The 6,280-nt window shown below is 37.7% G+C and overlaps 1 protein-coding gene across 1 annotated transcript in view; it reads left to right on the top strand.

The window, feature by feature from the left end:
* Positions 1-6,280, top strand: part of LOC116846122 (G protein-coupled receptor kinase 5) — a 129,270-nt gene that overhangs the window by 1,528 nt on the left and 121,462 nt on the right. The window lies entirely within an intron of this gene.

Raw genomic sequence — 6,280 nt, 5'->3', positions numbered from 1 at the left:
GGGGGGGGGGGGGGGAGAGGAGAACGGGAGCTCACGTTTCGATCACGAGCGCGAGGCTCGGAGTACAAGTGTGTCCGCGTTTTCCGCGAACGTAATGTAGAGGTGGTGGTATGTCCAGCCAAGTTCATGGTTGTTGAAAGAGGGAGAGAGAGGGAGAGAAGGAGAGGACAGATGCTCGTCGCTGAGAGAGACGGTGCGAGAGGCGAGTCGCGTGTGAAAATCCTTGAGCACCGGCGCGTGCCGTCGTAACGTTGATGTTGGCGCCGGGTTGCAGACGACGTCACACACATTCATTACGCTTGAATATGTCGCAGGTTACATGTGCATTCGCGCGAGAGTCTCCTCGCGTCATTCACTCGGGGGACGTCTTCTTACGTCTATACGTGTTCGAGGTGTCGTACTTTCGCGTTGTAACAGCGCGTATCAAGTTTACGGAACACCGCCAGTGCTCAAGGGTTAACGACGTGACGACGATCCTTTGAGCCCCGAGTGGCTGTTGCGTCGGTGAAAGGACTTCATCGATGAAATCGACGTCTGGGAGGAAGAGGGGGATAGAAAGCGTTCGATCCTAAAAGGGTCGGATGTCCGTAAACGAGGATGAGGAAATCGATGTCTCCTCGCTTCTCGCACAGTTGCAGCGGTTATCCCTGGGGAGTAGTCGTGTCCCGGAACTCGAGAATGTTGTCCTTTCGACCGTAACTTGCTCAGCCAGTCGGAGATCTCATCAATCTTATCGCGACTTCTTGAAAAAAAAAAAAAAAATTCCGGCATTCCCGCGTATCGTCGAATCACGGATTATGGCGATGCCTTATTGAGTTACTTGAAATACACACGGACAAATACATACTGCATTCGAATCAATGTTACGTGTTTCATCAGATATATTAGATAAGTTTATATATTTGCAAATCTATACACTGAAGAAAAAGTTTGGTATATGCCTTGATGAAATAGTTATGCTTGATTTCAAACAACTAAATATATATCTAGAGTTCTAAAACGAAATAATTAAGAGAGATAAGACTAAGAAGAGCCAAATGCTAGATGTTCGTGCAAATAAATTAGAATGGGAGGATAATAATGGGAGGATAGTTTCAACTAAACGTGTAGTTGAATATGATTAAATAATTTGAAATATTAATATTAAATATTAACAATTAGCAAACCTTAGTATTTGCTGCTAAGGCATGGGGACTTTTACTAATTTATGTGGTACATATCATTAAACAATTTTTGAAATAAAATTATATTTATAAATAGTGGTGCTTACCATGTTTTTTTACATGAGAAATCTAGGAAATAACGAAATACTTTAATAATAATAAAAGTTTAGTAAATTATTTAATTACCAGATTACTTGTTATTAATTATCAAATATTGCACTGAATTGCTGACTTTTTCTCAGTATATTATTATAAACACATCAAATATTCAAAATACTTAAAAATTCTAAGTTATAATTCCAATTAAGAATGTTAAAGTAAAAATTCAATTTACTTACTACTGCTGCTACTACATAGAGTTTAATCAACTTTTTTTTCGGCACAGTTTTATCATATTTTTGCAAATAGAATAGAATTAATTAATAGAAATTAATAGAATTCTTCTTTTAGGTACATAATAAATTTATTTGAGATTTTCTAAAATTTGCAATAAATATATTTCAAGATGTTGTCGAGAATATTCCTAGTTTAAAGATAACTGCTACTCAAAAGAAGGAACATAAATCAAGTAACGGCTGTTTTCTTTGCAACAGAATGGTATTTTTCTGTGTGTATAATTCATTGCAAAAAGAATTAAACACAAGTAGATAAGACTCAATCCGGGACATACTCACTTGCGAAATATTCAATTATTATGTGACTCAATCAAACTTTAAACATTGAACACAATATTCTTCAGGAGTTAATGAAATATAATGGTTAATTAAATATTCTCAACTTATATCTCGTTTTGGCTCTTATTCAATTTTTCCTTGCACAATAAAAAATAAAATATTAATTTTAATATTTTTTATGTCTCAGAAAGTTCATTCTAAATTTGATGTAAAAATAACATATTCATGGTTTATTATTTATGGATGAATTATGAATGTTGATAAATTGACACTTACTAATTTTCTTCTTACATTTATTTTGACTTTAAGCTCAATGTAAAAATGACATAAAGAATGGTAAAAAAAAATATATTAGAAAAGTTATATAAAATAATTTGTAAGGAGTGTCGATGGGACATTTTTCTTCATATAACGTATATAAAAGTGAACGAGTTATAACTTATTTTTCATTTATTAACACATGATATTAGTTACTTTAATTTTATTTATGATAAAAACATTTTCTCTTAATATATTTGATTATTCTATATGTTAAAGTTTACAGTGATTTGAAGATTCGTTTTCAAATTCTTGTTAATATTAAGGTAATTTTAAAAAATGTCATTTTCTAAAATAATTGTGTTAAAAGAACTCAAAATAATATTCTATTTCTAAGTGACATATAATAAACGTTAAGTTATTAAGTTTTTTGACATTAATATAACAAATTAAAACATCAAAAATTAAAATATAGTAATATTAGTTAATTTAACATAACATAACATTAAAATAACAGCAAAATGGGTAGTACATGAAAATTTTAACATTTGTGACTGTATAATTGCATATTTAAAGGCATATTGACATTTTCGATGAATTAATTTCGATAATTTATTATGTTTGAAAGATCAGTGGAACACGATAGAGAGAGAGCCGAGGTGAAAGATACATTCGACTTACATTTATTTATCGCGCCTTTGATGACTCAAGTATCAGCTGAGCTTTTGTGCAATCAACGGAAATGGGCGCGGTAATTGACTCCTGTTAAAGCTTCACCGAAGTCCAAATCGATCGGATAATATTATTTTATTTGTTATCTCTCCCGCGCGAAGGACAGATTACATCTGCTCGTTCTCCGTGTTTCTATCGTTAATTACTCGGAAAGCCGTCGCAGACGCCTCGAAATTCTTGTCCCTCGAGTAAAGATCGATCCCGTCTCGGTCATAGTGGGTCCGCAGTGAAGGGAACATTTAGTGGTCGATAAACAACCCATTCTTCTCGAAACTCGGATTCTTCGAGAGGCTCAAAGGGTTAAGGGTCTGCAGGAGCCAAGAGCATATTCTGATTTGACTTTAGAGGTCTCGAGAACGCAAACCGTTCTGTGTGTGTAGTTGTACGTTCATACACATACGAATCTAATGCATCGCTCGCGCGGACTCAGCAGCTGCAAGTTAGTGCAGCTGGGTTACACTTTCCGCAGTATCTGTAATTTGACATATTTTGTCTCATAAATATTACAGTTGCTCACCAAACAATTTTTTATGTTTTCCTTGCATTAGTACTAAGGGTGTTACCGAATTCAATATTGCGGTTAGACCCTTAAAAACTTATAATAAATTAAGGTATAGATTCATACCGCATCGTATGATCAATTCATATATAATTTAGATCATTTTTATTCAGATTTATTTTTTTCCCAGAAAACGCTCTGTAACACTCTTCGGGTTATTATTCTGATTATAAATATCACAATTATATGACGATTTTTCTGTTTGCTCAAAATTTTATAAAATACGAACATACCAAATTAATTCCAGGGTCTCCGCGAGAGGTCTCTACTATGACTCCTGCAGACTCTTAAGACCTTGTCTACAATATGCGGAGTAAGAGTCTTCACACGTAAATTGACATAACAGTAACGTAAGACTACGAGACTAATTACAACCGAGTATTCATCAAAATGGCGACCTTACGGTTCGACGATTCTCAACATGATTGGTTAATTCTTACGGTACGTTTTACGTTACTGTTCAAGTCTTATTGTCAAGTTGTGTGTGGAGGCCCTTAGGGTCTTCACGTAAGACGTACCGTAAGAATTGACCAATCACGTTGAGAATTATCTAATCGTAAAGGCCGCCATTTTGATGAATACTCAATCGTAATTGGCCAATTCTTACGGTACGTCTTACGTACGGAAATTTGTGTGTGGAGGCCCTAAAGGGCGCTGCACACGAATTGACATAACAGTAACGTAAGACGTACCGACCAATTACAACCGAGTATTCACAAAAATGGCGACCTTACGGTTCGACGATACTCAAAATGATTGGTCAATTCTTACGGTACGTCTTACGTACGGAAATTTGTGTGTGGAGGCCCTAAAGGGCGCTGCACACGAATTGACATAACAGTAACGTAAGACGTACCGACCAATTACAACCGAGTATTCACAAAAATGGCGACCTTACGGTTCGACGATACTCAAAATGATTGGTCAATTCTTACGGTACGTCTTACGTACGGAAATTCGTGTGCGGCGCCCTTAAGGGCCGTGGCACACAGAAAAACTGAAGCAGTAAGGCGTAAGCAGTAAGCAAATTGACCAATCACAGTCGTTGATTCTTGGACCGTAAAGGCCAAATCACATTAACGATTGGCGATAGATGATTGACGATTGAAGATTGGAACTTGACCAATTGGAACAAAGGCAAGCCAAGGCTGAAGCTTGTTGATTCGTTAAAATCTAATCTTTAATAGTCAATCGCCAATCGCTAGTGTGATTTGGCCTTTAGAAGAATCAACGACTGTGATTGATCAATTTGTTACTTCAGTTTTTCTGTGTGCTGCGGCCCTAAGCCGTAAGAATTAGTCAATCATAGTCGATTATTATAATAAGAATTAGCTATGATTGGTTAATTCTTATGGCTTACTCTGCATATTGTACACTAAGCTTCAAACGCGCATCCAATCGCTCTCGCGCGTTATGTTCGCGACGGCGTCAAGATCGCGAACGTAATATAAATAAGGGATGAGGACGGCTCAGAGTTGAACAGTTGATACTTTATTTCTGGATTATAACTGGAGGTTGCTCTCAAGAACTAGACAAGAGCTAGACGTTAGACGAACTTGTTGGACCTAGGGGATTTTTTATATTCATCTGTATGATTAAGAACTAAAGTTTTTTTGTTAATATATTTTAAAGATTCAATAGCGTTTAATATCGATCTATCATAACGACTATTTTAACGCTATTATATCGTTATTATAGCTATCTATTTCTGATGGCTAAAGTCTAAGATAACTAGGGATCGAATTAATCAGTAAATAAACAAGATTTTAAAGTTATTAAATTTCAAGATTGAAGATGATATAACAAAAATTCTATGGGGAATATTGCGATACGTAACAGCGCGCGCTTTTTCGTCTTCTTCTATTCTCCTTTATTTGCCGCCGACGAGAACAAATACAGGAATACTGAGGCAGTGGCAGTTAGACGCGATTTCTCGAGTGTTTGCTCCGCAAAGAAAAATCGGTCGGGCCTCTGGAAAGCGCCAGGAATAGAGACATAAGCAGAGAGACTCGTATATTTCGCGGATTGATAGCTTTATCGTCGTAGTCGCTCGATTAATTTGTTTACTCATCTGTTTCATACAACGTTCATGCTACTCGGCACGCTTACAAAGCACCTTCGCGCGCGCGAAAGAACGGCGCGAATCGATCGGAGGATTAATTACCGCTCGTGACTGTCGGGATCGTGACGGCTTCGCCTCTCGAAACTTAAGAATCTTCCTCGATAGAATTTTGTTGTCGTGACGCGCCTAGATGTGAGGAGGAAAATCACGCGATCATGACGCAGGCGTGTTTTCCCGCGCAGATTTCCACACTCTCGCTTCTGTTGCTCCCGAGAGAAAATTGGTCTCTCCGAAGCGTTGTGTATACACGACGAGTGTCCCGATCGAATGAACGAGTTCGTGCTCGGCACAGAGGTGTTTTCACGCCGGTGCCGCGAGCATTTAACGCGAAAACGTGACCGCGGGATTGCGACGTGATTCGCGCTCGTGCTCGAAACGCGAAGGCACTCGACGGCAAATTGTACGCGGCCCGCGGACCTCGCGCCTCTTCTCCGTCGTCAGCGCGAAAATTCGATCTTCGTTGCTTCGTTGACCTCGCGAGGAAAATACGACAGGGAGCGCGAACGGAGACGAACGGACGGAAACAAGCGAGCTCTCGGCAAAGCTTCTCGGGCTGATTCTAGGGGAAAACTCGACCTTAGACTACAGCTTTTTCTTTAGGAAAAGGTGGTGAGATAAAAAGTACCAGTGTCTGAGCAACTAATAGCACCGGTATCTAACTCTGGATATTCTTATTGTCTTGGTTTTTAAATATGAACATTTAAACGTTTAACACAGAATGTTTATATATATATATATATATATATATATATATATATATATATATATATAT

This window comes from Odontomachus brunneus, unplaced genomic scaffold, assembly GCF_010583005.1.
Source record: "Odontomachus brunneus isolate Ranch 3 - 2012 unplaced genomic scaffold, Obru_v1 Obru_scaffold_060, whole genome shotgun sequence".
Lineage (NCBI taxonomy): Eukaryota > Metazoa > Arthropoda > Insecta > Hymenoptera > Formicidae > Odontomachus > Odontomachus brunneus.
The sequence above is the reverse complement of the archived record's forward strand: the minus strand, read 5'-3'. Positions and strand labels throughout refer to the sequence as shown.